Source organism: Peromyscus californicus, unplaced genomic scaffold (assembly GCF_007827085.1).
Source record: "Peromyscus californicus insignis strain IS unplaced genomic scaffold, ASM782708v3 Scaffold_20__1_contigs__length_68692818, whole genome shotgun sequence".
In the NCBI taxonomy this organism is placed as follows: Eukaryota; Metazoa; Chordata; class Mammalia; order Rodentia; family Cricetidae; genus Peromyscus; species Peromyscus californicus.
The window spans coordinates 35,405,589-35,422,965 of NW_026294503.1; the positions used below are offsets into that span (position 1 = coordinate 35,405,589).

The 17,377-nt window shown below is 38.7% G+C and overlaps 1 pseudogene; it reads right to left on the bottom strand.

Annotated features, from left to right (window-relative positions):
- Positions 1–10,496: 10,496 nt before the first annotated feature.
- LOC128116248 (bolA-like protein 2) lies at positions 10,497–10,728 on the bottom strand (annotated as a pseudogene).
- Positions 10,729–17,377: the final 6,649 nt, after the last annotated feature.

Sequence of the window (17,377 nt, forward strand, 5' to 3'; positions counted from 1 at the left end):
TGAGGATATAACATGATTTGATAAACAATCTTACTTAAAAAACAAAACAAAACAAAACAAAAACTGGAGCCAGACATTGGGATGAAAGCTGAAAGATCAGAGAAGCCGAGCAAGCCAGTCACAAGTTCTTACCTCTACGAAATCCTCAGTCTAAAGAGAGTGAGTTCCTGTTTCCTCATGCCTTATATACCATTTTCTGCCCTGCCATCTTCCTTCCTGGGATTAAAGGCGTGTGTGATTCACAAGCAAAGGCATGTGATCTCAAGTATTGGGATTAAAAGTGTGTGCTACCATGTCTGGTTCTGTTCCCAGTATGGCCTTGAACTCACAGAGATCCAGGGATCTATGCCTTCTGAGTGATAGGATTAAGGGTGTATGCCATCACTGTCTGGCCTCTATGTCTAATCTAGTGGCTGGCTCTGTCCTCTGATCCCCAGATAAGTCTTATTGGGGTGCACAATATACCACCACATGAGATGATTCAAGATTCATTGAAAACAGCATGTAGATATAACTCTACCTATAAACTATTCCTCTTCTTCTTTAAAAATGCTTGCTCCAGGCTGGAAAGATGGCCCAGCAATTGAGAACACTGGATGTTTTTTCAGAGGAACCTGGTTTTTTATTCCCAGCATCTATATGGCAGTTCACAATTATATCTACGCTTCCAGGGTATCTGATATCTTCCTCTGGCATCTATGGACATCAAATACATATGTGTTTCACATACCTACATGTAGGCAAAACACAATATACATTAAAAAACAATAAAATGACAAATTGAAAATTATTACTCCCCACCCTTCATTTCCTATAATAAGCCATGATTTTTTTTTTACCTTTTTATTGAAATCCATCACAAATATCTTCTTTTTTTTTGAGGATGAAAACATTTTATTTTAAAATACTTATATGAATGAGGGCAGTAAGTATATCATAATATATGAAGCCTGGGATAAATTTGTCTTTATGACAAATAGTCATAAGATATAATTTTAAATAATATTTGAGAAAAAAAGCACAAAGACCAACATGCCTAGGAGCCACAAACATCACAATAATGCGTTATTGACAGCAAGTCATTTCTTCAGTCTGTAAGTGACAGAGTCACTGAGCTAGGCAGAAGTGGCCTCAGTGTTAGTCAGGGCCCTGAATAATATTTGCAGCAGTGGGCATCTGCTATTCCAGTTCATAAAGAGAGATGCGAGGCATAGACAGGAATCTCCAAAAATTTGTGGGTTGGATAACTGAGAGCATGCAGTGCAGCAGCAGAACTAATGGAGAGACCCTGACTCAGCAAGGTGAGAGGCAAAAGGCAGCTGCACCTATACATGCAATGGCTGGTATATGTCCATACACACACACACGAGAGAGAGAGAGAGAGAGAGAGAGAGAGAGAGAGAGAGAGAGAGAGAGAGAGAGAGAGAAATTAAAATTGTTAAAGAGCAAATATCTTCTTTCTAAGCTTCCCTTTCTGTGATACCCTGCCTCCAGATCTCAATGTTTCTCTTTTGTCTTGATAACATATCAATATTCAAGCATTCTACTTCTGCTACAGGAGTCACTAAAGATGACCATCATTCTCAATAATTTGTTATCCAAAAATGTTCTACACTAGGGTTGTTAAAAAACTAGTTTCTATGCCTCTATGACATCAACCACTAGAACTTGTTACAGAAGACAGGAGGTATATTGCAAATATTTAGGATCAAGGATATGGTTGCGGGGGTGGCTAAGCGGGTAAGAGTACTTTCTGTGCAAGAATAGGGTCCTGATTTTGAATCTCCACACCATGCTAGTACAGTTAGTTTTTATGTGTAGTCTTATATGCTTAAATTAAGAAATATGACAAAAGACAAAGCTGGGAAATTTCTTGAAAGAGTAAGATTTTTCTGAGTCTTTTAGGTTATGAGCCTGCCATGTCTATAATAAGTATCTGAATCAATTTTCATGCAATATGAGTCATATGACCATTGTCTGGTGACACTGAATATCAGTTACTAACAAGTGTTTACTTAAGTGGTTGTAGCTCAGCTGGAGTACCTCAGGTCGTGGCTGCTCTCCCTTGCTGGTGATGGGCCAGAGCCACTGTGATCCCAGGAAAATGAACGCACGGAAAATTAATTTCCTCACAGACCCCACAGTTCCATCAGAGCACTGATCTGGTTTTCTGAACCATTGGCATGTTTCATTAACTATGAAACAGTTGAATTCTGAAGACAACTTCATTATAAAAAGTCAAGGTGCTAATATACCAAAACCCAGATTGCAAGGCTTTCTTCCAAGTCCCTAGGACATAAGACCATGTTTGCACAGGGCTGTGATTTGGCAGGATGCCAAGCCACACTACAGCGAAGACGCTGTTCGCATTTCTTCTTGAAACCATATTTTCTGCGTTGACTAACTGGCTGTTTTGGATTGCCTCAGGCTGATAATCGGCAACTGAGCTGTCAGACCAGATGGCATTTATTTATTTATTTTATAAAGGGAAGGGAGGAGGGGAAAGGCCTGATGCAAATTGGAAAGTCCATTTTTAGTCATAGAACCGAAAAATAAAGGAGAAAAGAAATTGATTTTAAGAAGTTCCAGATGTTGCGTGCTTTTTATTTGCAAAGCCACATCTAAAAGGGGAGTGCCATTACAAACAGAAAAAGGGGAGAAAGGAGGAGTAAGGAACCACAAAATCAACAGGATGATATTTAGTTGAATTTGCTTGTTACAGCCTGCATTTATAGTGAATAAGGACATTTTTCTTTAAAAAAAATGGAGAAAATATTCACACAATTTACATATGAATAATTACCTTCATACTGTGTCTACACGAGGCAAACAGAACTGCTTCAGCTGCTCAAGTTCCACAGTGTTGTGTCTTAATCACCGAGCCCACCTTGCTTGTTCCAGGAGCCATCTGTGAGGCTCTATTGTGTTCTGCTTTCTTCAGCTGTTTCCTTTGGTCCAAAGCAGGACTTTAATTAGCATCCATTAACACACTGCCAAGAGCATCTTCCATCAGCCTTTTATATCGCTTTAGATGGAGGAGAAATTATGATTCCTGAAATGAATTGTGTCTTGTCTGTGTGCCAGGATTCTGCAAATATCACCATCTAGTATGCTGAGTCTCTTCTTTGGGTCTCTAAAGCTTTGATTTGCAATAGTCGGAGGAACTGACATACTTGCTAGAGTGAACTGATTTAGAGAACAGGGGTTAGACTGCTGTTCTTGGCACAGAGTTTCAGGTTTCTGCCCTCTCCATATCTACACCTACCAGGTACCTCAATTGTTTTTTTAGAAGTAATTTCTTTTTATTTATGTATGTGTGTGCATGTGCACATGTATGCAAGTGCCCATGGAGTAGCATACACTTTACGCTGCTGAGCCATCCCTGCAGTCCTCTTCAAGTGGTTCTTGAAAACAAGATTATCAGCCTTCCTAGACCCAGTCTTCATAGAGTAGGTATCAGATCTGGTGTTTCCAATGACTGTCTCCAGGAACTGATGCCAATAGTCTGCTGCACTGAGGAACAAGTCTAGCTTTCCAGTATGTGTCTTCATAAAACATCAGTGCCAATGTGCGCCCTGGCCTCATGGCCCTGGCAGAATGATTTTCCTATTTCTTGTTGCAGTTTCTTTGACAGAAAACTGATACAGGGTGCATTAAGATTTTATTATTTGCCCAAATTTTGAAAAGCAACCTGAAAATCCCTAACAAATCAGGAAGATAAATTTGGTATCCTGGGCATATTCTGCCAATAGCATTTGGAGGACTTATAGATAAACAGATAAACGGCTGTTTTCTTATTTCAAGACATCATTCTCCATTGGGTAGTGGTAGGGATCAAGTCTCTTATTGTACATAGACATCTGATGACTACACAGTGACAGTAATATGAGGAACAATACCAAAAAGTGACATTTTGCAGTGAGAGCATCCTGAGAGAGAGGACTAGTAGATCAGAAGATAAAGAGGATATAAAATAGGATAAGATAAGAAAGTCTGGGGTTAAGGCTCTTACTCAAGCTATATCTTATGCCATGCAAGGTTATTAAGAAGTACAGCACCTCATATACTATTTCCATGGAAGAAATGCAACAAAGTCAGCAGAAACCATCATACAACGGGACAAAGTCATCAAGAAGCTAATCAACAATATTGCACAAGGAGACATAGTGTGTCTCAAAAACACTACAGGCAGTTCACATGGCTGCCAGGGGACTGATAACCATAACCCTGTACAGTGGGAAGGACTGTGTTCTCAGGACTCGAAGCTGCAGCTCCCTGAAGGCGGCAGCCCCAGACCATTACTGGCTCTGCCAAGTACATTCCTGGTTTTTATACAAGGAACTGTGTTCTTTCTCAATACATCAGGTACTTAGGGAAAAATGCTCCTAAAGCTGTGGTTACAGGCTTTTACTGGCCCTACCATGTGTTTTCCTCATTTCGGGAAGGATCAATATTCCTTCTCCAAATATCAGGGCCTTAGGAAAAAATCAGTTAATCAGTCCAGCTCTCAACAGTGTTTCAGGTACCCTGTTTCTTTCTGAGAGCAGATCAATATTCACTCAGATCATGATTGGTAGCAACATGCATGTGATTGTTTTATGCACAAGAAATACAGCAAAGGACAGAAAAGAAAGGACTCTACTGTAGTGGGTAGCTGTTCTACCTTTGACCCGGAAGTACTACCCCTAGTGAGGCTTCTGGTAACTGCCATGCCTTCCTATGATGCACTATAGGAGCAGGGCCAAGACAGGAGCCCTTAAGACCCTCTTGGTTCCTGGTGATCCTGGATGCTGACAGATAGACCGAGGCAGAGTTTTCCAGACAACCCTGCTGGACTGCACCTCACCTCTCCTGGATCCTGTAAACAACCCCTTTACTGACTATAAGTTACCCCAAAATAAACCTCCTTTTTTACTATTTGGAATTACCTTGATAAATCCCCACATAACTTGGTAGCAAATGTTTTATGTGGAAGAAAGTGTTTTAGGCACAAGAAATACAAAAAAGGACAGAAAAGAAATATCTCTACAGTCATTGGAAAGATATACAGAAAAGATGAATATCTAAATAATGGTGTACTTAAAATTATTTTGAATGTATTTTTATAATTTATTTAAAGCTGCTTTTGTCTGACCAAAGCAAGTTCAAGTTTACCAATACATGGAAACAAGAACAGTATGGAAAGACAACCCTGATGTTAAAAAAAAATATCATAAAATGGATAAAAAATGTTATACTTTTTGCTCTATTTGATGAGGGTCAAGCCCAAGAAGTTTCCATGTGAATAACTTTTATTTCATCATTGACTTTAGGGCATGACCTATGGCTTAAATGAAAAATTGGCATTGGCATGGACTTTCTCACAGTAATTGAAGAAACCACTGTCAACATTAAACAATGAAATATATTGTTTAAAATTTGTGTACACTTACTTAAAAGGCAACTTTTTCTCCAAGAAGACTATTAGGATTGGCAATGTGAAATATGGGATCTTAAAGAGTATAGCCACTTTAACTGTGATAGAAGGAAAGGATCTTCATTCAAGTGTTATATGCTACAGCTTATGGTACAGATATATGCACATATCTATCATGTATAAGAGAAAAATCTAAATAAAGCAGAACTGAGGATTTAAAGACTGCTCTTGTTGATAGTGGAGCCTTTGTCTCGTCTTAAAGACCTCCAAGAACTACTAAAAGCAGGACAAATTGTGGCACTTCTGCTTTCTTTTTAAGTTATTAAAAGTTATTTTAGTGCTATGTACAGAAATGTTTTTCCAGCATGTGTGTCTGTGTATCACAGTGGCCTGTGTCTGATAAAGGTGACAGATCCATTGGAACTGGAAATACAGATGGTTGTGAGTCACCTGATGTGAATGTGTGTGCACACTCGCTCACACATGTGCAAGTGTACACACACATGCATACACACACACACACACACACACACACACACACACACACACACACACACACACACGTTTTGTTGCCAAAGTCTTGGCTAAAGCCCTGACACCAAGGTTCCCAATACAAAAACTAAGAAACAAATATTCAGGAGAAGGTAGAAAATAAATTTATTTAATTTAGCTATGTGGAGTACAAGAGGGTCAGACTATGTAAGATTTGTCTTTACAGTACTGACAATGGCTACAGAATTATACAGGATATGATCAAATGTGCAAGAAGACTGAGAAGTACCCATACTCAGGTAGGGTGTGCTTGCATTATTACCTTAGGGGGAAAATCACTCCAAGTCTCCTGTTCCCTGGAACTCAAGGTTGGTATAGAAGAAACCATGGTTTAGAATGCCAAGGTGGGTTTGGTTAAGGACAATGGCAGAGTTTTCCTTCAGGTTTAGGTCAACAGCTGAACACATACATCCTAGTATGAGGGTGGTGGAACAGGATGCTGGAAAGCTAGTAGTTGACAGACTGTTCACTAATGTCCCTATACATCTTGACAATGTTCTAGTTCCTACTTATATTGATCTTCTCATCCTTAAAGAGGGAGGAAAATGATGAGGCAAATGATTTAGATGAATGCTGCTTACATGATGAACATACGTCCTTGCAAATTTGAGCAGGAATCTGACATAAAACTTAGGGTAACCAAGGTTATAGACACAGTAAGAAAGCCCTGGTGAGAGATGGAGTGATGCCTCAGGGATCAAGAAAATTGGCTGCTCTTGCAGAGGAACTGGGTTGGGCTCCCAGAACTCATGGCAGGTGGCTCACACCTATCTGTAAAAAGACCCTATTATGTAGATTGGCTGGCTTATGATTCACAGCAATCCTGCTTCAGCATCTTTAGTGCTGATGTTACAGGTGAGCCACTGAGTTAGCCCTTGAACTCTTACCTTGGGATTCTTGGTATAAGCACAACGGGAGTTGCTTGAATGAAGACAGTTCTGTGGAATGATCATGCAGCAGGAGGAGCTGACACTCTCAATCTAGACAATTTGGGTGAGAATATTGCCACAGGCTGTCCCTAATGTGTTTTCTACCGCTGTGATTCAGGTCCATGGCCAAAAGCTACTTGTGGAAGACAGGGTTTATTTGACTTACATGTACCCATCACAGTCTGTCATCAAGTGAAACCAAGGCAAGAATTCAAGCAATGTAGGAGCCTGGAGGCAGGATTAGAAGCAGAGACCATGGGAAATTGTTGTTTAGATGCTTGTTTCCCAAGGCTCACTCAGCCTTCTTTTTGAAAATATATAATCCAGGACCATCTACCTTGGGGTGGCACTGTTTATAGTGGACTGAACCCTCCCACACCAATCATTAATCAATACAATGTCCCATAGTCTTCCCTATGGGGCATTTTGTTTGAGCAAATTCTATTATTTGCATGCCCTCTTCCCAGATGACTCCAGCTTGTGCCAAGTTGACAAAAACCAAGCAAACAAACGAAACAAAAAGAAATCATATATGAAATCCTAATTAATTGGTAATATGATTTGGTGATGAGGGTGGACTCCTTAGGAATGAGTTCCTGTCCTTCTAAAAGAGGGTCCCTAATGTCCTTTATGCCTTTGTCATGTCCAGTAATCATGAGATGTGTTAACTATAAACCAGGAAATGGACCTTCCTATAGCATCAAATCTGCTAAAGTCTTTATCTTTGATTCTAAGTTTCTGAATATGTGAGAATAAAATGGTTCTTGATCAGGCTACTCAGTCTATTGTCAGTTTGTTATTGCACTTGGGGTGACATCTAAAATAAATATTGAGTCCCCTATAAGATGCTGGGTAGAATGTGATCTCACCTGAGGTTTAATAAAAGGAAATAAAATTTGAGACATGGGCTAGGCATTGTATTTAAATGATTCACAACTGACTTCTCAGATTATAGTTTGTATAATGTTTTTGTGCTAATACCAGGAAGTAACTGATGTATTTCTGAAGTGCCTCCAGTTTTTGTTTTGCATACCCAGTGCTTGGATAAAGCTAGGCAAATACTGTCAACCTGACCTACTTTCACCTGGGACTTCTGAGAGAATGTGTTGTAGACAAATTTCTAAATTGCGTTATTAAACAAAAAGCACAGAGCCTGAAATTTGGGTCAAAGCCTTAGAGAGATCAGGGAAATACGAAAAGCCACAAGCTAACCTCACCTCACCAACTCCGAAGCTTCCAAGGAGTCCAACTTCCTGTCTCCCCAGGCTTATATGCCTTGCTTTTCTTCCATCTCTTTGGCTCTTAGCCCAGCTACCTCACTTTATCTTCCTACACAGCTCTGTCACTGTCTGTCTGTACAGACCTCCAGGTATCTGTGTTTGGTACTGGGATTAAAGGCATGTGTCACTACACTTGGCTCTGTTCCCTAGTGTGGTCTTGAACACACAGAGATCGTGCCTGCTAAGGGATTAAAGGCGTGTGTGCTACCACTGCCTGACTTCTTTGTTTACTTAAAATGGCCAGCCTTCTGATGCGTAGTCAGACGCGTTATCCATTGCGCCACTGACCCCCGAACTGACCTACTCTGGTGATGGGATGGCCAAACACCCTAATTGTCGTGCTAGAAACCCCATCCAACTACTGAGGGATCTGGATGCAGAGATCCATGGCTAGGCCCCGGGTGGATCTCTGGGAGTCCAATTAGCGAGAATAAGGAGGGTTTATATGAGCGAGAATTGTTGAGACCAAGGTTGGATAAAGCACAGGGACAAATAGCCAAACAAATGGAAACACATGAACTATGAACCTATGGCTGAGGGGTCACCAACTGGATCAGGCCCTCTGAATGGGTGAGACAGATGATTGGCTTGATCTGTTTGGGAGGCATCCAGGCAATGGGACCAGGTCCTGTGCTCACTGCATGAGTCGGCTGTTTGAAACCTGGGGCCTATGCAGGATCGCTTGGCTTGGCCTGGGAGGAGGGGACTGGACCTACCTGGACTGAGTCTACCGGGTTGATCTCAGTCCTTAGGGGAGGCTTTGCCCTGGAGGAGTTGGGAATGGGGGGTGTGCTGGGGGGAAGGCGAGGGAGGCCGGAGCGGGGAGAACAAGGGAATCCGTGGCTGATATGTAGAACTGAATTGTATTGCAAAATAAAAATACAAATTAAAAAAAAAATGGCTGGCCTTTTCCCCTTGATCTCCAGGCAAGCTTTATTTATTAACACACAAATAAAATATCACCACAATGTGTCACTACTTAGCCCATGTTTTCCTTGAATTCGTGGATCGCCCAAGTTCTGTATCTTCCATGCTAGAATTGTAGACATGTACCTTTAATGTAAGCTGCAAAAGTGATTAAGTAAGTAAAAAAAAATCTGATTCAGATACTTAAATAACACCAATATCACTGTCTTTGTTTGTTTTTAAGTTATGGTAGTAACAGCATTCTTTGTCTTTGTTTTTAAAGTTTGGTAAAAAGAGCATTCTAAAGTAGCTCAAGAGATATTTAACTATAGCTCTGTGTACAGATCTCTAGTATACTGGGACCTTGGAAGAAAGCCCACAGGAGTGCTAAGTTTAGCAGTCTAACTGATCCTTCATGGGAGGTGATTGAACTTCCTGATTATGTTCATGATGTCTATTCCATAAGGTGGTCAGGTTGCATACAACATATTCATATTTTAGGGCAAGGGTTTTTAAAACAAAACAAAATATTTGAGAAGTGGTAGATGTATAGGTAGTAAATACCTGTGTGGTGAACCCAACATTAACAGGAGGGGAAAGAAACATGGTAGAGAAATTATAAAGTAAGTACTTTGTGTACTACACAGTGTTTTGATTTTTCTTACATTTGAATACTTATTTCTAGATTAGAAAAGTTTAAACTAAGAATAAAAGAACAGGAATGCAAATGAAACAGGAGCTCTCGCCGTAAAGACACACAGAGTGTCATTAAGAGAAGTAAAGGCTTTAAGCTCTTCGCTTGAAAAGGAAATTAGAGAAAATATGATACAGTCAGCCAGTAAGAAGGTAGCTTGATGTAATAGGAAAATGCAGTAAGCTGCACACAGAATGCTTTTTAAAATTAGGGCTTACCAACAAAAAAAAAAAAATGGAAAGAAAGCAGTCTAGTTAATTAGAGAACACTGAAGATGAGGCAAAAATAGTCAAGTTCAAAAGAGGCTTATGTGTATGGTCCTTGAGAGACAAAACATCCACATGACCGTGGACAGTGAAGAAAGGTAGGTAGAGAGTCTGCGGGGTGTGTACATAGGATGGGGAATGCAGCCTTCAGTTTCGTTTGCAGAATCACAGTATAACCAGAATGAAGTTTAAAAAAAAAATCCAAAAAGAATCTGATTCTTGACTCAAAAATATGTTTAACTCCAATGCATCCTGGAAGAGATTTTATTTCATTTAGTTTGAAGCCAGGCTCTGACCCTACCTGTGCCATGTGATCCTGGACACAACTTCAAACCTGCCCGGTGGGTGTTTCTACTCTAGTAAAATGGATTTAAAGCTTAATTTTTAATATAAAATCATATCCACTTTTTTTTTTCTGACTTACAATTTAATAGCTGTTCTGGCCTGGGTCCCTCATTTCCACCCTTCTCTTGTCCACTGTTCCAGGGTTAAAATTCTTTGCTCAAAGGCATAAATGTGTGGGAGCTCTTTAGCTAAGCACTCATTAACTAGCTGGTGTCACTGGAGCAGTGGCTTGCCCTAGAACTTAGCCAACACCACCAGGACTGTCATGTCCTCCACCTCTACATACTCTGCCTCCAGATCCCACCAGCTTCAGGAGGAGGTAGGTAGAGCTGAGCTCCATGGCTACAGCCTAGCAGGGTCACAGTTCAGTGTGTAATCATATCCTCTCTCAAGGCAAACTTTTGTGCATATTGGACTCTCAGGGTAAAATTTCTAAGTGTTAACTAAAACATGTGAAAAGGCCATTGTTAATGGATGGTAACATTCAAGACATGAGAAATTCAAAGTCATTTCCACTTCCTTATGTGACACTCAATTAATTTGAATCACTTCAAGGAACTCAATATGGTTATTATTATTATTATTATTGTTATTTTATATGGTGAAGTCATAGTCATGACACTTTTCTAAATTTATTTTATTAAAATAGTAAAAAATGCATTTGATAGGGTCTTGTGCTATGTTTAGAATCTTGTATACACTGTGAGATATTCAAGGTTAGATGCATTAAATATGTACCCTTTATAGTGAGAATATTCAAAACCCCTTCCTCTAGCTTTTAAAATGTGATATGTAAGTGCTATCTCGAGTAAGCCTACTGTGTCATAATGAACAAAAAATTGCTTACTCTCACCTCTCTGCAACTTAGCTCACCGATCAGTTTTCTGTGCGTCCTCCTCTTCTTCCATTCTTCTACTTCCACCTTGTATTATATTTATTTTTCCATAATGTAAATGACATCCTGGTCCTTAACATGAAGTTCCATCTATGCTCTTGTCAATAGCAGGAATATATTCTTTTAAGGATAAAAAAAAGTACCATTGTATGTTTATACCATATTTCACTTCTCTATTCATCATTTGACAAACATATCAGTTATTCCCATCTTTTACTGTTGTGAATAGCTCTGAACTATGCATGAGGATTCTTCCATTTGATGGCCATGCTGCTGTCATTTCCTTTGGGCTAGTTGGATGGATAGTTAAAATTTTTTTGAGGAATGTCCATAGTTTCCCATAATAGCATAATTTATCTTCCTTCTGGAGGATAACAGGGTTTTCATTTCTCTATAAGCTTACCAGTGCCTGGAATCTTTTCTGTTCTTGATATAAGAATAAGGTGATGGTCATTTACTTTTTCCTTATATGTTTATTTTTATTCAGATCTGCTCAGATTCATTTTATGTGAGTATGTAGATAGATAGATAGATAGATAGATAGATAGATAGATAGATATGTATACATATGTGTCTGTGCATGAATATGTGCCTATATAACCCAGAGTTTGATGTCAGGAGTTGTCTTCAATCATTCTTCACTTATTTTGAGACAACTTCTCACTGATCTTGGAGCTTTATGATTGACCAGCAAGACCTAGGTCTCTTCCTGTCTCTGCCTGGCCAGTGCTGCAGTTTCAGGCTCATACAACTTTGCCAGGGGTTTTTCACTTGGGCGCTTGGGAATGAACTCAGATTCTCATGCTTGCACACAATATACTTAACCTACTGAAGCATCTCACAAGCTCTCTGCTCAGATTTGACTCCTAGATTCCCAAACCTCTTCTATCCTATAATAGCTAATGCCTTACTGTGATTATCAAGTGTTGATTACATATTCAGAGGAAAGCCTGTGGAGTATTTGGGTGCTGATGAAGGCGTTTTAAGGAAAACCCTCTTCTCTGTTTACAGAAGTATAAATTGAGTAAAGGTAGTGAGTAATGAGGCTGTGACTGCAGATGCATGTATTGCTACCAGTTGCCTACCATCTCCACTACAGCATGCATGTACCTCCTGAAAGTATCTCCAAACAGCCCTCAAAGTATCATATTTAAGCAGGAAAAGATTCTCTTTGAGCACCCTCTTTGTTTGTGTTTTTTTTTTTCAACTTAAATATTTTTTTAACTTTTTGAGAAGCCAAAAACATTTCTTGGAAACTTAACACTCTCACCTGGAAAAAAAAATAAAGATTTATCTTCATACAATGCTGCTTCCCACAGACTTCACATCTTCAAATGAGCATGGTAAGGGCACAGCTTGCCTCCCAAATCAAAGTAAAATAAGAAAAAGAAAGAAAAAGGAAAAAGAAACGTTTGTGTTGCCAGTGTTTAATGGGCCGCTTTAAGAGGTTAGGCCTTGAATCAAGGAAGAACAATGAAATAGATCCAACCAAATCCATTTAAATATCAATACAGAGAATAATCAGATAGGAAAAGAGAAAATATTTCAGTGCAGGGTTAGAAAATAAACAGTTAAGGCAATTTGTTTTTGTGTGCCTAGAAAAAAAGTCCAAGTGTAACAAAAATATTAGCTTAATAACTACTCTAGCTTAACCTCAAATCTGAGACACTAGGCAAAGGAGAAAGGCTTATAGATATTGTGGTTGTTTGAAAGTAATTGCCCCCATGATCTCATAGGGAGTGGCACTATTGGGGGCTGTGGCCTTGTTGGAGTATATATGGTCTTGCTGGAGGAAGTATGTCACTGTGGAGGCTGGCTTTGATGTCTCATATATGCTCAAGATACCACCCAGTGTCTCAGACCACTTCCTGTTGCCTGCATCCAAGATGTAGAACACTCAGCTACTTCTCCAGTACAATTTCTGCCTACATGCCTCCATGTTGCACCATGATGATAAAGGACTAAACGTCTGAAAATATAAGCCACCCAATTAAATATTTTTCCTTTATAAAAGTTGCCTTGGTTGTGGTGTCTCTTCACAGTAGTAGAAACCCTGAGACAGATATTGTCCTTATTTCTCCATGTTAAACACTCTGAGGAAAGACCACCTCTGCAACTGGCAGCTTGATTCTAATATCCCCATGGAAACTGTCAGTTAATTTGTAACCCCAATGTGCTTAGTGGGTATCCCTTCACAAATGTGCTTGACATAAAACTTCTTTATTCCCAGGATCATATATCTAACCCCGATGTGATATCAGCTCATGATAGTCCATTCAGTTGCCCAAACTAACATATCCCAAACTGAACACTTGTTTCCTGTACAATAGGATTGGTGTGTTTTCTTCATGTCTCTCTGTCAGTGGTTCACAGCAAGGATCACTAAAGAATGATTCAGAGTTTCCTGGCACATCCTCTGGGTCTCGAGAATCTGAGCACATCTCACTATGTCTACAATTTTTTCTTTAACTGGAAGCATCATTTCCATTTGCATGTAGTGTTCCATTTACCTCTAACTGTTCTTTCAGTTTCTCCCCTAGCACATTTCATTGTCAACATTATTACATCATGCCAAGTCAGGAAGTATCTTTGGTGCAATTCCTTGCACTGTTACCTTTTCTTTCAAAGTAAATGGCCAGCAGGACCTGGCCAGCTGCCATTTCTTTCTGTCTGACATTATCCTCTCCTTGCTGTCTCCTGAGTGGGATATACTGAGCTTTAGGCTGTTCTCTTAACCCGTCATCTGTACTCCTTTTCAGGGCCATTGTTCTTGGTCATCACTTGTCATAGAATGATTCTGACACAAACATCCCTGTTGTGAACTTCTCTACATCTTCTGGGTACTTTTTCAACCTACTATCTACATTTTGGAAGGTCCTTTCTTCAATATAGTATTTAAAAAGCTGATCTATCACCTTGGGAAACCCCTATCTGATAATCCTTCCTTTCAGATAGTATCTGTGAATATCACATTGCATACCTCAGATATGTTAGTCCCTCTGCCTTCGTTTATCTCCCTATGTTCCTGCAAAAACAGTTATTTGAGTGGAACATTAGTATTTTCCCTTTTAATTAATGTTTTTGAAAGACCAACTCATATGATGCTTGACACATACTGGGTCCTGTTGGCTGAGAACTGACACATGTTGGATAGTTTCAGAACTAGATGAGAATTATATATTTGTTATTATTTTGAAAAAACTGAGATTATTTGACATTTTAATCATCTATAATGTAGGAGAATTTGACATGTTAAACTATAATTTGATTTTATACAGTATGTAACAGACAATATTGATTGTGATTTGTAATGTGGAACTGAACATTTTGATTTTGCTTGTCATTCCAAGTTGGAAAAAAATCTAAGGAGATTTTATTATACCTGTGAAAAAATTGTAACATACTTACAATTTATATTTATTAGATTTCGGCAGTTGGTTAAGGGCCCAGAAAATATATATTATTAGAAAATGTTACTTAAAAATAAAAATTAATACATTAAATTAATAAATAAAGCTAAAATAGTTAATTGGCCTGGAGTTGCAGAGTTTACCAAAGAAGTTTGTTAATATTTTTGTATTTAAATAGTGAAAATAATACATGTAAATTAAATGAAAAACATAAGGATAGAAATTTAAGTTTGTAGTGATACAAAAATATTAATTTTCAAAACTCAATAAAATAAACATTTGGTTTGCTTTAAAACCGAAAAATCTACTTTTAAATAAATCAAAGGCCCACCATAATTATGAACATTTGGGAATCAGTAGAACATATTTTTTTCTTCCTTCCTTACTTTGAGTAAATGTCACTAATTTCATTTGTTCTTGTGTACTAAATCAATTATGCAATAACATTAATAATCCTAATGACTATCTCTCTGTGTGTGTACGTTGTGCTGTAGCAATTTATTAAGTGTTGGGTTGTGCCCTCCTAAAATTCACATTCAAATCTTTACTCTTGATTTTTTTTCTATTTGGACATAAATGCCTTTCATTGGATAATTACAGTCAACTTCAACTACATTCATTATGTGAAAGTGCTAATTTGATGGAGCTTGTATTATTACAGGAAGGGCAGGGAACACCAATGTGAAAGTCAGTCTCTCTCTCTCTCTCTCTCTCTCTCTCTCTCTCTCTCTCTCTCTCTCTCTGTGTGTGTGTGTGTGCGTGTGTGTGTGTGTGTGTGTGTGTGTGTCTGTCTGTCTGTCTGTTTCTTTCTCTGTCTTTGTCTCTCTCACACACACTCACACACACACACATACACATACACACACACACACACACATACACACACCCCACAGAGAAAAGTCTATCTGAGGATAAATAGAGAAAGTCCTGATTGCAAACTAAGAATAGAAAGCAACCCTAACTGCACTGTGGTCCTGGTCTTCTAGCTTCCAGAACTATGAGAAAACAAATGTTTGCTGCCTTGTCCTCTCATTCTGACACTGAGTTGAGATATCGTTAGATGACTGGCACACCTACCCTTCCCTCCAGAGCTGGATCTGTTCCATCTCAAAGGGCAGATTTCTTGATACTGCAGAATGCAGGAGCTCTAATGGAAGCTTTCTTTTTGAAGTACACATCTTCAGTAGAATTTAAACCAGAGATACCATCTTTTCTATTTGTCTGGGCCAATGGGTGGCAATGCTGTGCAAAGGAAGATGTTTATTTAGTTACCCAGAGCCACTCATTGTCTGAGGTATGGTTAGATACCTGAAGTTTGAAAACAAAACAAATCTTTCCATCTTGTACTGAACATTTTACAAGAGTAATGGAATGGAATAAGGCTAATTTTGGGGCTCTTAATGGTTCTCACAAAGTTCCATCTGCATTTCCAGTTAACAATTAAAAATAAAAGTATTCACTAACCTAGCAGTGTGAACTCATGGATGGGAATGACAATATCTTCTCTCTTTTTATTACAGAAACAGGAAGGTAGCCTAGGGCATGTTCAGTACTTAATAAACATTGCTTGATTATTTTTGAGTGCTAAAACTAGGATTAATTCCTAATTCCATACATTTCTCCTCCTAAAGGCCCATAGTCATTGCCTTATTTTTTTGCTGTTTTTTTTTTATTTTTTAAATTTATTTATTTATTTTACATCCTAATGATTGTTTCTCCTCCCTCCTTGCCTCATATTCCCTACCCCCAGCTCCCTTCTGCCCTCCTCCCCCAATCCACTACTTCTCTATTTCTATTTAGAAATGGACAGGTCTCCCATGAGTATCAAGAAAACATGGCATGTCAAGTAGTAGTATAAATAAGCACATCCCTTATATTAAAGCTGGACATGGCAATTCAGTATGAGGAATAGATTCCCAAAAGCCAGCCAAAGCATTAGGGACAGCCCTTGGTCTCGTTGTTATTATTTAATGACTTTAAATCTATGTGGTACAATCATTTTACTTCACAAGTCATAACATAATGTGCTGTAGAAGAAACACAAAGAATAGAGTATTTATAGATTATTCCCCTTGTTAGTCTGATTAGTAAAATAGTTTTGCTGTAGGAAGAATAATTTTCACAATAAACAAAGGCTTGTTTATTTTATTTTTGAAAATAGTGTCAGAGAGAGTGAACTGAGAGCCCTGTCTGGTGTCAAGTTTGACTATCATTAATCCTGTATGTGATGGTAGATTTTCATATCTGATATAATTTTATCTATCTGTAAAATGAGAATGGTATTATTTAGATCATCCTCATCTCCCTAAGCTATGCTACTGCTATTCTCTGTATGCATCTTTCAAATTTCATGTGTTGGAAATGTAATCCTCATATAATGATACTGAGAGGTAGGGTCTTTGGGAGGAATTAAGTCCTGGGGGCTCTGTTTTCATAAACTGAAGAACACTATTATTATAATTGTTGGCTATGGTCAAAGCAGATTTCTATGTGGATGAGTCTGATCCTTTCCTTGACCTGCTACATGTATCCTTTTGTCTTTCTGCCTTCTCCCATGTAATGATACTTTAAGACTGAGCTCACCAAATATGCCTCTGTGTCCTTTCCAGTCTACAAAAATGTAAGAAATGAATCACTATTCTATAGATTATCTATTCTTAGCTATCCTGTTAGAGAAGCACCAA